This window comes from Adiantum capillus-veneris, chromosome 3 (assembly GCF_014529385.1).
Source record: "Adiantum capillus-veneris isolate H3 chromosome 3, ASM1452938v2, whole genome shotgun sequence".
Lineage (NCBI taxonomy): Eukaryota > Viridiplantae > Streptophyta > Polypodiopsida > Polypodiales > Pteridaceae > Adiantum > Adiantum capillus-veneris.
Genome location: NC_140933.1, coordinates 120,929,431 through 120,950,277, shown reverse-complemented (window position 1 = coordinate 120,950,277; position 20,847 = coordinate 120,929,431). Strand labels below are relative to the sequence as shown.

Sequence of the window (20,847 nt, the reverse complement as noted above, 5' to 3'; positions counted from 1 at the left end):
GTTCGGTTGCATTTGGAACAAAGCTAGTGGGCCGTCTGTTTGCGCACATGACCTCCTGAACTGAGTGTTAGTTCCTGCCACCGCCCAGCTGACAAACTGTGTGCAGGGTGGAAAGTATTGCAGTGAACGCCATCTCAACTAGCCACAGCTTTTGCAATCTCTCTACGCATCGAGGGGGGTGTTCATTGTGGTGAGATGGCCAAATGAATCGTTCGTTTGAGACAGGGGCGTGGCGGGCTCGATTGATGTGGCAACCCTTTTTGAACGAACGTTGAGGCGAACGCCTCCATGTGCGCATCACATCTCTCTCTCTCTCTCTCTCTCTCTCTCTCTCTCTCTCTCTCTCTCTCTCTCTCTCTCTCTCTCTCTCTCTCTCTCTCTCTCTCTCTCTCTCTCTCTCTCTCTCTACGGTGGCTATCGCTTGTTAATGGAACCCTTTCGCTCTTAGGGTGAGCACATGCACGCAAAAGGATGGTCTGATGGGTGGAGATTTTGTGGTGGTCCACCCGTTTTTTGGACCTTTTTCCACCCTTTTACAATCGGAGCTTCGTCGTTTTTAACAGAACTCCACTTTGCTCCCCTAGCCGTTTGTAGCCGCGAGACGGTCAGCTACTAAATTTAGTAGCGCCTACAGTATCCATTGCACATAGTGCCTGCAACTCTGTGTCTCCTACCCCAAGCTACCGGTCGGCAACAAACTGTATGCATGTGCACTGAATGCATGCAGATCGGATACACTTTCGTATGTGCATGTGCACAAAGCTCGTTGGTTCGGTGATGGAGATTGGTGGCTTGCACATTGGCCGAAGAGTCGCACGTGCGCAGCCTATCTCTTGCAGTGCACACATAAAAGGCGTTCGTTCAATTTGATGTCCAAAAAGTGCTCAGGCCCACCATATTTTTGGCTTTATTGTAGTCGCCTTCCATTTCGAGTGGACGAGTCTTCAGGCTTCTCTAGGAATCGTTCAATTTGGAACGTCTGCATGCACGAGGGTCTCCTAATGTCTCCACCGAGCTCTGCAGCATCCCTCTATGAGCTCCGTGAAAAGCTACAACGTATGTCAGCAAGCTTGTAAATGCATGTAGATGCTTCTGCACAAGATGTTGTTCGTTCGCTGACGTTCAGGAGAGGCCATCGAACCGAGCAGATATGTTGCATGTGTACACTACATCTCTCTCTCTCTCTCTCTCTCTCTCTCTCTCTCTCTCTCTCTCTCTCACATGAAATTTCAAATCCTTAGATTAAAATTAGATAGGGCAGTTGCAATGACACCACCAACTCAGAAACAAAAACTGAGTAACTCTAATTTACTAGCGTTTCCAAAACATGTTCATGCACAGATGGCAACACGTACACACTCTCGAGCTTGAAGCATAACCTAAGCGGTTGAGTAAGAAAACCCTTGATTTTCAAGAGCTATTGCTATTGAAGTCAATCACACAATTTCATTTGCAACACTGGCAATCCTTGGCCATAAGTCTCCACACTCCTTACCAATAGGACCAGTAATAGCATATCCTTTCAGCTCGCCCTTAGGATTTACTATCACACCAGCATTATACATGAAGACACCGTTCTTTCTTCTCCAAGACTTCTTTTGGCGAACCATGATAGCATGCATCAATTTCTTCCGGAGATCCAGCTTTCCTTTCTTAACGGTGGCTACACCATGTCTCCAACACAAGCAGTAGGCAGCCTGTTGAGGCTGCCCTTGACGCTCTTGACGAAGATGACATACAGATTCTTGGCTCTTCTGTTGTCTGCACAGTTTACATTTGCTCGTACAGGAAGACACATCTACATTCGAAATTCCTGACCACCCTCCATGCCCTTGCTTCGACATGGTCATTGCCGCTCCTACCGAAATCAGAGAGAAAAAGAGCCTCTCTCTCTCTCTCTCTCTCTCTCTCTCTTTGTCACGATCGGTTATTAAAGGCTCTCTCTCTCATTAGAGACACCTCTTTCTCTCTCGTCTCTCTCTCTCTCTCTCCATTGGCCACCACCGATGATCGGTTATTAAAGGCTTTCTCTCTCATTAGAGACACCTCCTTCTCTTGCCATGGTTATCGAAGAATCCACTTTGGCATGTCAGGAGTTACGGTTTACGAAGCACATAGAGTGGAGTAAGAAGCTCTTCGTTCGAGAGAACGGCCAATTGTATGCACCATGCCAGATGAAACCAAACAAAATATTATCTTGATAATAGTTGGATTTATTTGAGGGATACAAAATGTTTTGTATGTGAAGATCGCACTATTAAGCAACAAAATATGTGTCGTTAGGCATATCAGAAGAGGAATAAGAAAAACAAGGAGATCTCTCATTTGAAGAAAACATGTCTACAAAGGAGGCAAGTTCCTCGAGCAAATAGAATGTACGACCTATGAGACCGAGTTACAATTGAAAGTATGCTTTTGGAACTGTAAAGAATACCCATGGAATGTAGGGGTTGTCATAGATGAACTAACAAACAAAGCTGATGTTGTACTTCTTGTTGAAACTTGAGAGCATGATACAATAAGGATTAACGGGTTGGAGAATTACAATGTACATTCATTGATGTGGTCAAAGAATCTCAAGCTATGGAAAGGGCAAGGAGGGGTAGCACGTATGATTAAGAAATGATTGAAAGATTTTGTATTAATTGTGAAAGACAAGCATAGACGCTATGTATGGCTGAAAATTATGACACCAAAAAGAGCACCCATTTTTTGTTAACCAGTTGGTACATTCTTCATCATGATTCCCCCTTTTAGGCTTGCATGGATAGAGATCATCCATTTTTTGATTTAGAGGAGGACATTGCTTATTTTAAAGGCAAAGCTAATGTTATTGTCTTTGGGGATATGGATGCTCGCACAAAAACATTGCAACATGATACTCAATAATTTGATATGCCACACATTTTAAAGAAGTTCACTTGTATGATCGTACTTCAATGGATGAGAAAGAGCCGGATCACTATGAAAAGTTACTTTTATACATGTACAATAGCATAGGTGTGCTCATTGTCAATGGTGTATCTTTGTGAGTTAATTGATGGAGTTACATGTAGAAAACACAATAGGGATAGTGTGATTGACTATATGCCACTCTCCAAAGTCATCATGTATTGCATCAAGAGTTTTATGCTTGACCAATGGACCTTGGAATCAGACCATCGGACCTTACGTATTGACTTTACATGTGGAGAAACAACTAAGCATGATAAGCTCAGCCAAAGGGAAGATAAGTTATCTCTTTGTATGGATTTCAAACGGGCACCAATGTATATTGAAACGGTTGAGCAAAAGTTATGGATAACAAAGCTTCAATATGAGAGAAGAACATGGGAAGTCAAGCGTCAATTTTCTCAAGTCCAAGAAAAGGCACACACATGTGGAAGATTTTGCAGAAACTTGAAGAACAAGCGGATTGAGAGTTTTTGTAACGAGTTTTATGGATATGTACACACATCGTAGGCAACTATATGAGTAACCAAATGTTGAAAAGATACTATTTTATGGTTCACTTCCATATATGCTCTCTTTTTTTTACTATTGAGGATGTGTGCAGCGGGCTTGAAAAGTTGGCCACTTGTTGCAAAGCTATCAAACAGAAAATGATTAAATGGACGGGAGATTTTACACATAAGAGGATGTGTGATATGTTAAACCTTGCACTTCAACATGGTATGGCTTTGTAATTGGAGCACTAATTGGGTCAAGCCTTTGGATAAATGAGGGGATGTAAAGAATGTAAATAACTACTAGACTATAATGATTAGGTCTCTTATGGAAAAGTTGTTTGGGTGCATAATGGAGATAAAATTGAGTGATTGGGATGAAGAGAATGGCAGGCGTGTATAAAGACAAGCGGGCTTTTGTCAACGCCATAGTACTATTGATCATCTTGTCACTCTTTGTGTTCTCATATTGGAGGAAAGTCAGTTGAAAGGCAAGCGATTGAATTGTTGCTTTGTGGACTTCAAGAAAGCCTTTGATATGATTCTACGTAACAATTTGTGGAAAAGGATGGAAGAATTGCAAGTGGTGCCAAGTGAGTTTATGATTGCGATTTTTCAAATCTATGAGAAGGTGATGTGTCAATTGCGTGTGGAAAGAGGAATTTCAAAAAAAATTGCAAGCACTATTGCCGTTAAACAAGGATTTTCGTTGTCACCAACTCTTTTTGTTCTATGCATCAGTTAATTAAAACAAATGATACTTGACTTTATGCAAGAAGAAGGTATTGAAGAGGTCACTATTTGCAATGTGGTAATCATGCTTTTGTTGTATGCGGATGATGTAGTACTTCTAGCACACACTTTAGAGGATGCACAAAAGCCTATGGTTGTCCTTAACTATTTCTTGCATAGAGAGAGCTGATCAAAATAAATTCAAATAAAAATTTATGCTTGTGAAAACCAACCATAAGGAGAAGCCATGCATTGTGTACAACAATAAGACACTTGAAGTTGTTGAGAGCTTTTGGTACCTTGGCCTTGAGGTTCCAACCAATCACAATGACATGAATGTGTTATGCATCGTTTGGAAGCCGGAGAGAGCGTACTATGCATTTGAGAATATGTGTAATGCGGGAAATATCAAATGTTCGGTTCTCAAGAAGTACCTTTTTGACACATTGGTGACATTGGTTCTTATCTATGGAGTTGAAGTGTGGCTTGAGTTGGGATCAATTCCAATTGAGGTTATGGGCAAGAAAAGGGTTGTGAAATACATGATAAAGATGCGTCAAAAACCATCACATCAACTTCCTACAATTGCATGAAAAGCAAGCAAAAAAGTTCAAAAGACGCATAAAATCAAGATCTTAAGCATGATATGGATGCAAGGCATAAAGAAGTGGTTTAGGAGATGGGATGCATTACACTTGCTACATGATGCCTCAATAGATTCCCAAGTGAGTGAAGCTTTTCTACAACGCCAATGTATTACGGCTTGGGAGGAAGCCTGTGGGTCACGCTTCAACACCCATATTGCCCCCGACTACAAAATTATGTTCTTTGTTGAAAGAGGAAATCACACTCACCCTTATATGCTTGAGCCTATCCCCTTGTCATCGATACGCACTATCACAACCATTCGGCTTAGCTCCACTCCCTTCGATGCGAGACAAGACATTGGAGCAATGGAGAAGAGCCAAATTGATTGTGCACATTATGCTCACTGCAAGTTCAAGAGTCTGAGTACCACACACAACTAGAGTGCACATCTTTTGGTCACATCCAAACTTGCTTCCCCCACATTTTAGCATCGAGAATCACTCATCAGCTGCACACATACTACATCGCATTGCTGTGTCTCAAACTGTGCCATGGTGAAGGGACATCCAATAAGATAGGGCTCAATGATATTTGAAGAATTTGTCATGAGGATTTGCTGCAAGCCAATTCTTGTTGCCTCTTTATCTCTATCATTGAGAAGGGTAAGTAGGAATTTCTCATTGATGGGGGCAAGTAGAGCATAATTGCCAAAACCCTAAACTTTCTGATGAGTGCCATGTAACATAGGTTCCAATCGTCGATGTGGAATGAAAGGGTCAATATATGTTTCCATAGTTTTTGAAGCTTTTTCCAAGGCTGCCCCTGCTACAACGAATTCCTCCTTGACTAATGCTTGCTCCTCCTCATCCAATTCGTCAGGTATTAGGTTGCTCATGGGGTTAGAGGGTGGTGAGAGGGTGAACATGGGGGCACTTTGCAGCATGCCCTTCTTCCTTTGTCTCACCAAAGGGTCATTCCTAAGCTTCTTCTCATGCATCTTTATAAATCTTCTCATGGTAGAAGGTGATCCTTCCCACCATTCCCTCCTTTCTCTCGTATCCTCATTAATGATGTTGGGGATAATGGCACTAATTTCTCTGACTTTATCAATATCCAGTGCCGGATTGTCCTTGGCTAATGCATAGATACAAAGCCAAGCGGGTACGTCCAGAGTAGGAGAAGCATACTCTCAAAACCTGCACTAGTAGTGAGACATGCCAAATCAAGCTCAATGATAGTAGTGCGGATCTGCTGCAGAGAAGAAGGCCTTGTATGAAGGATGCAACAGTCGGTAATTGCTCAGAATAGCCCAGCCTTATAAGATCCTCATGCTAGGAATTAGCTATATCCTGTAATAGGAGAATTAAAGGTTATGTAAGCTCAGAATTTTAACAAAGGATCTTGGTCAGCTTTGAAGGCTGCCAAGACCATTAGTGTGTGTAGGATGAATTCAACTATCAGAGCATAAAAAAGACAATCATCCATAAGTAAAAAAAGTCCAAACAATGTATATTCATCATGTATAACTTGGGCAATGTACAATCAAGGAAGAAAAAACTCCCATTAAACCTCTTGCATGCAAAATATGGTAAGTCCTCCAAATGTTACGTGCCACCATCACAGCCAACGACAGAAAGAGAGTTAGAAGTGGTAGGCAGGTGTCATTAATGAAGATTCCACGGAAAGATCAACTTATGATAAGACTCCACGGAAAGCTCCCAATACTCCGTGTTCATTTGTAAAGCTTATGAGGTGCAAGATGCTCTCAATAAGCTAGATGTGGTAGATCTCCAACTTATCAAAAGTTTACATTATTTATGACAATCCAACACCCCCCTTCCCCCCCTCGTATAAAGTGGGTTCAAGGCCTATTTAAAAAACCTCTTACTTGTAGATTTTCCATGTAAAACACACCCTTTTTCTATTCAACCTATGTAAACCCCTTTTGTTTGTTACTCTTCTGTATGTAAATAACGGTAAAATCTATGGTTTGAAAACCGCTTATGTTGAGCACACATGCTATATTAACATATTTATGGGTGACCCCCCCCCCCCCCCCCCCCCCCCCCCCCCCCCCCCCGGCACAAAAGCATTCCAACACCTTTCACCTAAACTAACACTATACATCTACCTTGCCTAATGGCTTCATTTAATGCCTTTGAATATTCCGTTCGATAAATAACATGTGGGACTGATTGTTTCTTCTCTACCATCTTCCCTCAAAGGGTGCGTTATATTATCATGTTAATGTATCATGTGAGTTCGACAAGAGGGGTTTTTAAATGCAAACATTTTAGAAAAATTTACACAGGTACATTAACAAAAGGGGCTTTTATATTCCATTTTGAAAAATGTCTTAAAATAAGAGATCACTTTATTCATTCAAACATGTTAAATAAGGGGGTTTCTAAATACTCATCGAATGCATGTTATATACGTCTTAATAGTGCACCCTCTTAGCATTATATAATGTCTTAACAATGCACCCCCTGAGCATCTTCCTTGGACTGCATTCTTAAAAGCCACCATTATGCAGTAAAACATAGAGTGACTATTATAATTATAAGTTGCCTATGAAAGAGGATAATTTGGCTATTGCACATTGCAAGTGCCTTTCGTTTAATGGTGAATTGCAAACATAGCAAAAGATATAGAATGGGAAATGAGCTCACATTGCTCCATGGATCAATTACAAGCCGTTGCTCCATGAAGCTTCTATCTTTCTTCTAGATTTTAATGTACTTCCTTTTACCATGGCCATTAAACTACATCACTCATAGCACGTTCACTAAGCTTGAAACTATCCTTTAGAAAAATAGTGACATTTACCATCACTTCCTAGAATAATACAAAGGGACTTGCTAAAATTGTGAAAATTATTATTAACGGTGATGGAAAAAAACATGTATTGATGGTACCACAAGTAGTGTCTTGGACTATCCATTGATATCACTTTACAAACACCATTTTCATGTTTAACATGAAAAATAAACTAGGGTGTTATATGTAACATTCAATGGCCTAGTAACTTGTGTGCAGCCAAAAATGGCATGAACATAGTGAGCATTTCATTAGAATAGATTCCTAATGAGCATAACAAGAGTGCTTGGGTGGAGAGAGCAACAAAAAGCATAACACCTAGTTAGATAAGCGTGAACAATACTTCAAAAGAGAGAGAAATTAAGCTATTGACAACAGTTGAGGACCGGATTTACATGGAGCCGGTCCCCCCTCCAAAAGGCTTTGTATTATAGGTTTCCCCATCAAGGGAGACATCTTACAATACAATTCTTTGTGTTCCTTCAATAACTAGCTAGTGCAATGAAGATGGAAGCTTCAAGCACTAAGCAAACACTTATAAAACACAACATCAATTCCCTCACGGTCTCAGACCCAAGACCTCACACACCTTCGAAGATGGTGAGAGCTAGCGGGGTATGAGAGTAGATTGAGAGGAAGGAGTATTCTTACGAGAAAGAAGTACATCCCCTCACATAATCACTCATAATAGCTTAGCATAGCTTAGTAATTAGCATGGTAGAGGAGATGAGCATGCATTGAAGCTTGGCTCTTGGTTGGATTTGCATCACAAAGCCAAGAGTTGTTGGTGTAGGCCTCCCTTCTCACAAGCTTGGAGTAGATGATGAGCTTTCCATTAAAGCTTGAGAAGGAGAGAGAGAGAGTCTTCTTGCTTCACACATGAGCTAGTGCGAGTGTGTGTGGAAAAATGTTACGAGACTGGGCACCCTCCTGTTGTAGTGGTTAGCTGCAATTGGGATAGCTGGGCGTAATGGTTAATTATGTGCTGTCTATTTATTTTACTAATTGAGTTGATGATGATTTTGTAGAGTGGAATGCGGGGAGTTGATAAGAGGCGATGGCAACTACTCTTGGCCACTTTATATTTGCACAGTATCTTAGAACATCATTTCAATAAGCCACTATGGCTCTGTAAATAGTTGTAGTGGGAACTCCCCTTATGGGTCATGCAAGAACTAATGAGCTTCACTCATTTACAAAAGTAAAGTGGTTGTAAAAGAGGAGCCTCAATTTTTGGCACCTTAAACTCAAAAATAATATATTAAATACCAACTCCACAAGAGAGGTGCCGTGGAGTTTGGGGCTAGATTTAAGCCTTTCTCTTGCAGATTCTCTTCTCTACTCTCTTAAGCTATGGTTAATTTGCTGTGTACTCTCTAATCTAGTCTACATCTCTTACATCCCCTTACAAGCTTGTCTATGTCAATTCTATGTTTACTGTGTGTGTGTGTGTGTGTGTCATAGTCTAGGTGAGTGTGTGTGCTTGAAAATTGGAAGAAGAGGTGGACAGTTTGATGGTGATGGTTTGAAATCTTGTGTTGAATATTATAAGCGGTCGATCTCTCCCTCTTCTCCCAACAAAAAATGCCTTTGAAAAATCAGCCCCCTCTCTCTCTTGGTCGACCCCTCTTGCTAAATCCTCTTCCTGGCACCTCATTGGACCTCTCCAAGCTTAGCCAATGAAAATTGAGAAGAATATAAGTGATAGCCTTGTGACATGTGTCCCCCTTTCCCCTTTGTGAGAGCTTTAGGTAATTAAATAATGCAACTAAACTCTCATTGGATCCCTTTGTCTTCTAGCCAATAGGAAGCAAGCAAGCCATTGGGCTGTTGAATGCTCATTGGACCCCTTGGGAGACTGTCCAATAGTCTTCTAGAGAGCTTAATTCTTATTGGTTCTTTTATTAAGTGTTTTTAAATGAATTAAACTAGATTTACTCTAGCCTAATTCTCATTGGTCCACCTCTATGGCCATCCAATAGGATTTACGTACGCCTTGTGGGCAATTGGACTAAGGAGCTGACATGTGTCCCCTATTCCCTTTGTGTAAAGGGAACCTGTGAGTGAGTGTGTGTGTGTGTGTGTGTGTGTGTGTGTGTGTGTGTGTGTGTGTGTGAGTGTTTCTCTCTCATCCCCTACTTACAGGACTCGCCCCCTCCTATGTAGGAGTCTTGAAGACTTTTTTGGCACTCACAAAGCATCCAATTTTACTAAGCTTGACCATTGGACACAACCTTTGATTTTTAGAACCTTAGCATTTTGGAAGTCTTAATGGGTTGAACCTTAGGGTCTTTAAAGCCCATTGTTGCACATTGCTCTTTTGCAAATGGCTCCCCCTTTGGATCCCTATTTTCCCTCCTTTGGATCCATACTGTGGCCAGTTTGCCGGTTTGCTACCTTAACCAGTATTCTAGCTTTTTCTCCCCTGTTAGAAGAGAGCACGTATAGAGCTAGAAGAGAGCAAGAGGAGGCGCTCACAATGTACAAGACCTTGGATTTGATGATAAGCTTAATATTGATTACAAGGCTTAATACTTTATTAAGAGAGCTAGATACAAGACTTGGATTACATGACTTGAGTACAAGACAAGGCTTGATTGCAAGGACAAGACTTGAACATAAGAACTAGAAGAGGGATTTCCTCATAGGAGCCTCACAATTGGTGTTGGCAAGACTGAGGGGCTTGTGGCCCAAGAACCCTATTTATACTAGTGCTTGAGGAGGTTACTTGAGGAGGTTAGGACTTTCTAGGTTCTTCTCGAGGAGGTTAGAATCTTCTAGAACCTTCTTGATCCTTCTAGTTCTTCTAGAACCTTCTGGATCCTTCTTCAACTTTCTAGAGCTTTCCAAAAACTTCTAGATTCTTCCGGGATCTTCTCCAAGCTTCTAGAAACTTCTTGATCCTTCTAGAAACTTCTAGATTCTTCTAGAGCCTTCTGGATCCTTCTGGGTCCTTGTTCAACTTTCTAGAGCTTTCCAGAAACTTCTAGACTCTTCCGGAATCTTCTCCAAGCTTCTAGCAACTTCTTGATTCTTCTAGTTCTTTTAAAACCTTCTAGAGTCTTCTAGATCCTTCTAGATTCTTCTAGCGATGACATAGGCGATGATGCAGGCAGCGACTGACTCTCAAGCATCCATGACATTACCCCCTCCTTTAGCGACGAGTTCCACGAGGAGCTGTGGTGTTCTTTGAGTTGGGCTTCCATGGATGTTGTTGATGGAACTCTTGGACTTTGAGAGATGCATTTTGTAGATTGTGTGTTGGTTCCCAGGTTCGTTCACTAATATCATAGCCTTTCCAATGCACCAAGTACTGTAACTTGCCACGCGAAACTCGAGAATCTAGGACTTTCTCGACCTTATATTCGTCATGTCCTTGAATCTCAACCGGAGGTGGTGGTTGTAGGGCTCTTTCTGGGATCTTAGATGTGTGACAAGGTTCTAGGACTGAGACATGAAAGACCGGATGGATTTTCATGGATGAGGGCAATCGGAGTCAATAGGTGACTGGATTGACTTGACGGATAATTTTAAACGGGTCAAGCCTTCGATAATCAAGCTTTTGACAGGGACGAGATGAACGCAGATCACGTCGGAGGAGCCACACTTTATCCCCTTCTTTGTATTTTGGATGCTGCATGCGATGGAGATCTGCACTTTCCTTATACTTGGATTGAGCTTCTTTGATATGAATCGTAAGTTCTTTGTGAATAGCACATAATTGTTGTGTAAGATGAATAGTAGCTAGATTCTTGACTTGAGTGTCTGTGGATATCCTGTTTGGGATGTTGACCATAATTAGCAAAGAATGGAGTGTGACGGGTGGAGGCATGAAAACTGTATTATAGGAGAATTCTGCTAGTGGTAGGAGCTCGACCCAATTATCCTGGTGATAATTGATAGTACAACGGAGATACTGTTCCAAAACTTGTTTGTCCATCACTTTGTGGGTGATTGGCTGAGGAGAGGTTGATTTGTACTCCGAGTAGCTTGAATAAGCTTTTCCAAAAGCTAGAGATGAATTGTGGGCCTCGATCAGAAACTATGTCATCCAGTAATCCGTGATAACGATAGATATGTTGTAGAAAGAGGTAATGGTTTTAGTGGTTGGAATGAAGTGCACCATTTTTGTAAACCGATCCACGACTACTAAAATGGAGTCAAATCCTTGTGACAAGGGTAGCTCTACAATGAAATCCATGGAGATGGATGACCATGGTTTGGTTGGAATGGGCAAGGGGTGGAGTAACCCATGAGGACGATGACAAGGGGCCTTTGATCTATTGCAAGTGTCACAAGTGCCTACATACTCCTTGACAAGCTTCCACATTTGAGGCCACCAAAGTCACTGGAGAGAAGCTCAATTGTCTTATTAACCCCAAAATGCCCTGCTGATGGAAGATCATGCCATTGCTGAAGTACCTCCAAGCGTGTTGGTCCTGTTGGAATATAGAGAAGACCCTTATAGTAAATTAGTCCATCAATTTCTTGAAAGTCCTCATTAACCTCTTGTCCTTGTAGTTGTTGTCTAATATTCTGAGCAAGTGGGTCTTTGGCAATTTGCGACTTCACCTTAGAAAGAAAAGTAGAATCTTAAGGAGCTTGGTTCATGGTGACAATTAGCTTAAGTTGCTCAGGTTTCAAAATCACTGACTCTTGTTGATCAAATGCTGCGTCGCCTTCTCTAGGTGCAAGGTAGGATCTTCTTGATAAGGCATCTGGCTTAGCTTGTTGACGGCCAGGTCTATAAGAGATAAGAAAATCAAACCTTGATAGGATACCACTCCACCTGGCTTGGCGACGATTCAAGACGCCGGATGTCATGAAGTATTCCAAATTCTTCTGATCTGTATAGACAGTGATCCTATGAGGAGCTCCTTCAAGTAGGTGACGCCAAGTGTCAAATTAAAGGAGTCGATGATTGCTAAGAGCTCTTTCTATTTCATAATTGATTTCTGCAGCTGAGAACTTGCGGGAATGAAAAGCCACTGGATGTACTCAACCATCCTCTCCTACTTGGGATAGAATAGCGCCAAGGGAAAAATCTGAAGCGTATGTTTCTAGGATGAAAGGCTTTGTAGGATCTGTGTGAATTAGAATGGGTGTGGTCGTGAAAGCTTGCTTGAGAGTCTGAAATGCTTTCCCGGCCTGTGAGTCCCAGACAAACTTATTATGGCCTGTCAATCTTGTGAGTGCTGTAACCACCTTGGAGTATCCCTGTATAAAGATACGATAAAAATTTGAAAATCCGAGGAAACATTGAACATCTCTTACCAAGGTGGGTGTCTCCCAATCAAGGATGGTTTGAACCTTCTTTGGATCCATGGAGATTCCCTTTTCACAAATTAAATAACCAAGAAATTCCACCTTAGATTGATGAAAAGAGCACTTCTCCAACTTTGCATATAACCCTGATGCACGAAGCTTTTCAAGCACTAATCGTACATGGTGCTCATGCTCTTCTTGATCCTTGGAAAATATCAAGATATCATCCAAATATATTACCACAAAATAATCCAAATACTCCCGAAAGATATTGTTCATTAAATGTTGAAAAACAGCTGGGGCATTTGTGAGACCAAATGGCATGACGGTATATTCAAAGTGGCCATACCTTGTCCGAAAGGCTGTTTTCCATTCATCACCTTCTTTGATTCTGACTAGATTGTAAGCACCACGAAGATCTATTTTTGTAAATATTCTTGGCTTGCCAAGGCACTCAAGAAGCTCTGGGATCAAGGAAAGGGGATAGCGATTCTTGCCGGTGATCTTGTTTAGGCCCCTATAATCTACGCACATCCGGAGAGTTCCGTCCTTCTTTTTTACAACGAGTATTGGAGCTTTTGTTGGGGACTTTGAATGTCGTATGAACCCCTTAGCAAGAGTCTCATCAATATTTTTCCGTAATTCTACCAATTCATCTTGAGATGGCTTGTATCTTGGGCCAAAAGGGGGTTGGGTTCCCTCATAAAGCTCTATAGCACAATCATAGGGTCGATACTCCAGTAAGAGGTCTGCATTCTTCTTCTCAAAAACATAATTGTAATCTTGATATTGACGTGGCAATGCCTCCATGACTTTTGTTGCCGACGTGTCGGTTGGTGTTGCAAATATTAGGAAAATTGGATACTTTTTGGCTGCACGCATGAAGACCTTGGCTCCAAGATATATAGGCCTATTATGCCTTCCCTTCTTCTTTTGTACTTTTCGTGGTTCAATTCTTCGAGCCCTCCAATCGATGTCAGGATTATGTAATTCAAGCCACGGTAGCCCAATAACAATTGGACTGCTTGGGCTTTGTATAATATTGAACGCTATTCTTGAAACATGCTCCTGCAATGTTACTTCTATGGGGCGAGTTTCATACCTGACATCCCCTGAAGCGAGGGGACGACCATCAATGACTTCTACAGTTGCTGGATTAGACTTCTCCACAAGTAGTATGCCTTGTTCTTTTGCAAATTCTTTGTCCATGAAGCATGTCGTTGCGCCTGAATCTAGTAATGCTTCACAATCCATGTGCCTACACGGCATATGGATCTTGATTGGTAGCATAAAACTTGAAGTGGAATCAGTGGGAAGAAAGAGACCTTTTTTTGCTTGTCTTTTGTCCAACCGGTCGGTCTCTATTGGGGTTGAACGTCTATGTTTTCCGAACACGTTGAGGCCATTGCACCATGAACCTTCATCCTTCTCTTCCTTGGACATTGTCGAACTATGTGCCCCTGCTCTCCGCAATACATACATAAGCCATTAATACGTCGCCTTTGCTTCTCCTAGGTTGAGAGAGGTTGAAACCGTGCTGAATCAATTTGCATGGGCTCAATGCTTGATTCATGGCCCTGTTGAGGTGTGTAGCCATTATGTGTCACTTTTGTTTGGGGTCGCAATGTTGCCCCAAGACGCCTCTCTTGTCTCCTCTCAAATAGTCGATTATCACATTCTATTGCTTGAGAGATGAACTCGCTTAGTGTGTGAACCTTTGGCATAGTCAATAAAAGATCTTTTACGTCATTCTTTAATCCCCACCAAAATTGGCTAATGAAATATTCCTCATGCCAAGTTAGATCACAAGCAAGCTGTTCAAATTCGGATGCATAGACGGATGCAGGTCTTGATCCTTGGCGGAGATTTCTAAGTTTGGTTTCAGCAACCCTTGCTCTATCAATATCTCCAAAGGTTGCAGAGAACTCCCGCACAAAATCTTCAAAGTCGTGAAGGAGAGGAGATTCTTTTCAAGTAAGGGAGTAAACCAAGAGAGGACCGTACCTGAGAGGAGGGTCCCAATAAGACCTACTTGAGAGGTATCATTTGGATAACGCTCTCGTTGCATTCGAATGAAGAGACGCACTTGTTGGAGAAAACCTCTAAACTTTGATCTAGTCCCATCAAATTTTTTAGGCATGCTGACCTTCGGCTCCTTCTTATGTTGTTGAGAATAGCTGGATCTTGCAGCTTGTGCTTGATGTGTGCTTGTCTCTTGAAGCTCTTGAATTTGACGTTGAAGATCTTGCAATGCCGGTCCCAAGATTAGGGGTTGCCCTGCTTCAAGTTGAGCGTTACTCTCACGAAGTTCTTGTAACTGAGCTTGAATGCTTTGCAATGTGTTGATGAGACCTTCCATCGTCGGCTCCATGATGGCTTGAGAAGATTAAGAGATGGTAGTCTTACCAAACTGGTATGAGCACGTATAGAGCTAGAAGAGAGCAAGAGGAGGCGCTCACAATGTACAAGACCTTGGATTTGATGATAAGCTTAATATTGATTACAAGGCTTAATACTTTATTAAGAGAGCTAGATACAAGACTTGGATTACATGACTTGAGTACAAGACAAGGCTTGATTGCAAGGACAAGACTTGAACATAAGAACTAGAAGAGGGATTTCCTCATAGGAGCCTCACAATTGGTGTTGGCAAGACTGAGGGGCTTGTGGCCCAAGAACCCTATTTATACTAGTGCTTGAGGAGGTTACTTGAGGAGGTTAGGACTTTCTAGGTTCTTCTCGAGGAGGTTAGAATCTTCTAGAACCTTCTTGATCCTTCTAGTTCTTCTAGAACCTTCTGGATCCTTCTTCAACTTTCTAGAGCTTTCCAAAAACTTCTAGATTCTTCCGGGATCTTCTCCAAGCTTCTAGAAACTTCTTGATCCTTCTAGAAACTTCTAGATTCTTCTAGAGCCTTCTGGATCCTTCTGGATCCTTCTAGAACCTTCTGGGTCCTTCTTCAACTTTCTAGAGCTTTCCAGAAACTTCTAGATTCTTCCGGAATCTTCTCCAAGCTTCTAGAAACTTCTTGATCCTTCTAGTTCTTCTAAAACCTTCTAGAATCTTCTAGATCCTTCTAGATTCTTCTAGCGATGATGTAGGCGGTGACATAGGCGATGATGCAGGCAGCGACTGACTCTCAAGCATCCATGACATCCCCTGGCACTTCCCCATATTAAATGATCAGTTTAACATGAGAAAATCATTTAAGAGAATTAGATATTAGTAATTATGACATTACCTCTCTCTTGAAATCATAGTCGTCCTCGACTATGGAGTAGAGAAGATAAAGCCTATTCATTAGTCCTTTTTCTAGCGGGTAGAGGATCCCTATCTTACCCTACGACACCGTTCCAGAATGGATGACTAATCCATTTGGCGCTTGAGAGCCTAAGGCTGTCGCAAGCATGTCTGCACATTAGTCCTATCAATCTTCCATAGTAGAATGACAAACTCTACTTGGTGTTTGGAAGACATTGTCTTCGTAAACTTGATTCTAAGCATGCATACTACTTCACATTTGTGCACAATAAAGAAAAAGAGAGTCTTATAAGACTAAAACTTTGTTCATTTTAAACATTTATACATTTGCTTACTCTAGGGAAGAATTGTAAGCATTGACAAGGGTTAGGTTATCCTTTAATTGTATGCCTTGCATCCATCTAGCATCTTCAAAAGGATAATTCTTAAACTTAGTAAGATACCGTCGGATAATCTTACCGCCTCTTAATATCTTGTCTTCATGTCGCAGAATGGACTCGGGCTGCAGCACCTCTTCTTGGTCCTCGATCTCCGGTGGGTCTTATATAGTTGGTTCTTGAGGTGGCTCTCCTTTGTAAGGCTTTAGTAGGCTTACATGGAAGGCATTGTGTATGAGCCAATGGTTGGGAAACTTGAGTTGATAGTGTTATGGAATTGATATCTTATTATTTATTGCACCTGTGACTGGTGGAAAAGGCTTGACCGAGCTAAGCTATTACAAAAGGATATCACATTTTATGTATATTTTATTATTCAAGTGCTCTTTATGAGCTTTGGCCATTTATGACCGACCGGCCAGTTTGTACTCACTTTGACCATTCAAGAATCTATAAATTAAATACGTGCAAGAGGGAAATGGTCACTCTTGCACGGGGGGAGATTGCACCCAGTGTCCGTCTCATTCTTCTCACCTCTCTTCTCTTCTCTCTCGCTGTGCTGGCAAAGCACTTCGCTCTAGGAGGTGCGCCTGCACGTCCTCTTTCCCTCTCTTTCGCTCTACGTCTCTCGCTGTTCGCATATAGCTTTGATTACGAGTTCGTGGATGTGCCAGGTATATAGTTTTGTTGATTTATGGCTTGCTATGTGCTATTTCGAGTATTTTGCAGGGCTTTTCGCGCTCCCGTCTGTAGCAGTGGTATCAGAGCTCAAGCTACGCTCTTGAACTTGTAGCGATGATGGCTTGGAGTTTATTGAGAACAAAGATAAGTCATGCTCATGTGTACTTAATCATTCATGTTCTCTTTAATAAATAAATAAATAAAAGTTACATGTATGTGATTGTTTATGAATTTCCACGGATCATAGGTATTCCATATAATTTAGGGATTTTTGTCATTAAAGAAAAAAAAAACTATATAGGTACAGATAATTAGCCATATGTTAAATACAATTTAGAGTATAATAGCAATTTCTTTTGAGGTAGAAGAATCGAAGAAGAATAAGTAGAAGAACGAGAAGTTAAACGAGACTTTTAATTCTGATGAGGTTTCTCTGCCATCTTGGAAACTTATCCTACGGAGGACGATCAGAGCTCCGCGAGAGGGGGTGTGAGTATTAGGCTCAAGAGAAGGAAGGGAGAACACAAAAATTGTAGAGATGGTGATTTTAATCCCAGTCGCGATAAATAACCCCAAGAGCTTTATTAAATTATTATATATAAAAAAGAAAAAAAAAGCATAGCCTGCTCTGAGAATGGCGTTGCAGAAGAGTTGCATTGCAGGTATGTCATTTGACAACAATTCCATTCATTCACTTCATCTCCCTCCACTTCCCCATGCACTCGAAACCACGCTCTCCCCTACCACCAGCTCTCGACTTGTGCTTTCTCTGGTCAATGAGCGACCATAGTCGCCATACTCAACGTCTGCGGTCCCTGTCTCTCTCTTGGTTTCTGCCCGCCAGTAACTGTCCACTGACCAACTCTCTCTATCACTCTACCCACCATGCAATGACTGCCGTTCGCTACAGAGCCGCCTTGAGCCTGTGGACAGACTCGCTTGCAACCACTGGACTGCAAACACCCTCAGTTTGCATGGCTCTGCATGCAGCCCACTGTGACGAAGTCGCCCCACTTTTTCATCCTCTCAGATCTTACCAACCCAGCCCCCACCTCTTGATGGTGCTGCAGCTTAACACCCTCCGTCCCTACTTTTCGGCTCTAGTTTTCCTACCCCAACCACCCAGATCATCCAGTAAAAACTCTCTCTTTCTCTACCCCTCCTTTTGGGCTAGTGCTACACTTAGCGCCCCCACCTACGGACCGCCCTTGCCACCCTCAGTTTACTGGTTGATCTCTCTCTCTTTCTCTCTTTTGCGCAGTTCTCTGCCCGCTTTTTTTTTCTTCCCCACGTGAGGTGCATGGAAATCAGTTCGACTTTCTCTCAAATCTTTCAGTGACTCTTGACCTCAGTTATCTCTCTCTAGTCCTCTGGATTCTCGTTTGCAGCCACTCAACCTGTATCGCTCTCAACCTCTAATCTCGGCCAACCTCCATGCAGCTCTCCACAACCACCATGCGTAGTGTTTCAGAAAACACACTCTCACCTTGAGCCATGTAGCGCAAGTCCACCACATGTAGCGGCTCTCAATTTGTCTCTCGCCACAGCCTTCGGCCACTTCACTCTCTCTCACTCTGCTCCAAGTTCATAGGGTGGTCAGCTAATTGACGTCAAAGCAACCGGGAACACATACTGAGATTGTACACGATGAGCCCCAACCACAACTGCATATGTGCTTTCTCTCATGATTTCTTCATCTCTGAAAACAAGCTCATGGGGCTCTGCGCCTCGTTTGAGGCTTGCATCTTCAAAATCGGGCAAGCAGGCGTGATGTTCGAGCTGTCAGCCCTTGAGGGCGGCACGGTCTAATTGCAAAGCCCCTGGCTAATTCGCATCCGGCTCTGCTCCCCTCAACCCCCGCCTCACCTTGGCCTTGGCTTTGCGAGCGGATACACAGGCTTCCGCCCCAAGCACACGCATGGGATAGCAACAACTAGCATTTGGCGTGCACCAATGGTGTGCGCATGCAAATTACCGGAGATGAAACCCAACAGTACTTCGGCCCCATCTTTTCAACCGTCAACATTAGACATGCCCTTTTTATGTCGTGCACCACCGAAAACACACACATACACACACACACACACACACACACACACACCCACGAACAAAAATAACAACACAAAAAAAAAACACACACACACACACACACGCACGCACAAATTATATTAATTGTCTTCACAAGGCCAAAATAACCTACGAGATCCCAATAGTGATACATTCTTGGGGGATCTAATACAATGTTTTGGTACACAATCAAATGAAGTAAAATACAGGCTAAAATGAACATCCGTGTCTCGGGCGCTATCCGAGGTGTATTGCATCGATTGCTAAAGTACATCCTCAATGTTCGCCTCTATTCGAAAAAAAAAAACTCTCCTTGTGTCTGCGCAACTATAGCACAAACAAACTGAGGAATTTTTTATCCTTACATCTCATGACTCTTCTCTGTATAAACAATGAAAGTGGCCTCATATCTCCTGGTATACTGGACAATGACATATGTGATGTAACTCTATGTTTTGCTCTATATGACATAGCTAGAAATCCTTGCCTTTGCTGGTATTCCACCTTTTCTCTTTTGGTGCTGATTATGGCAATTGTCGCGGTAAAACATTTCACCTCATAATTGTTGACTAGCCATAGTGACATTGTTTTTTGCTCATAAAAGAGAATGAAAGCAGGCAACTTTGACTATACACGAGCAAATAATGAGTGTGCTATATAAAATTGCCAAATGGTTTCCAAGGCTAGGTGATCATTAGATATTGGTCTCATGTCAAAGATTTACTAAGCTTAACAAACCTATTTGGGCCATGGGTCAAAAGATACGGAACTATTGGACTCATCATTCCAAGCTTCATTACAGATCAATTTGTTGAACATAGTTTCTCTTCAAATTTCAATTTCATCTTTAAGGACTTTCAGGTGTAATACATACTTGCCTGAATCTAACACAAAATCATCTTTACTGCTTTGCCTTTGAGAAGCCCTTTTTTTGCAGATGAAGCTAACTACAATGCTATTATAGCAGGGAACCTCTAGGTATGGAATTTCACTGCATTTTAATAATCTACATCTAGTAAGGTCATTTTAGTTATCTTTGATTGAGTAAGCTCTCTCTTTATGAATCTTTATACCCAAACACCATATATATAATACCCAAGATACTGCTTACTCTACTTATTTTCCTGTCTTCGGGACTCCAGGTTTTCCACCACCTATTACAACAACTTTTATATGACAATCCCCTAGTTAATATCGCTTTGATAAATCAATGCTCATTGTATTAAGCTGCTAGATCAATTATTTTTATATTCATGGTTTGTACTTAATTGAAACTTCTACTAACATGAATTGTCAAGAAGCTATGCTACTGCTTACATGAGGTCCGTCGATTTCATGGGATGATAGTCAACATTTGGTACATACTTTCGCATTCTAACCTACTTCAATTTTCGTACCAGGCCATTGTTCTGTATGTTTTTATGTCTAGCCTAGTCCATTGGTCACGGACACACAGATTCGCCGATTTAGGCAGTGTGTGGATACTCATCCTCGTGCAGATCTGCTGATTTAGGCAGCACATTGATGAATTGGAGATTCATAATTTTTAAACAATATCAGTGCAGATTCGTCGATTTAGGCAGCACAAGTGCTGATTCGCCGATTTAGGC

At 41.8% G+C, this 20,847-nt stretch overlaps 1 protein-coding gene and 1 pseudogene across 1 annotated transcript in view; both read right to left on the bottom strand.

Moving 5' to 3' along the window:
* Window positions 1-20,847, bottom strand: part of LOC147461617 (G-type lectin S-receptor-like serine/threonine-protein kinase SD2-5) — a 71,020-nt gene that overhangs the window by 40,944 nt on the left and 9,229 nt on the right. The window lies entirely within an intron of this gene.
* On the bottom strand, window positions 1,286-1,804 carry LOC147461618 (large ribosomal subunit protein uL14x/uL14z/uL14y pseudogene; annotated as a pseudogene).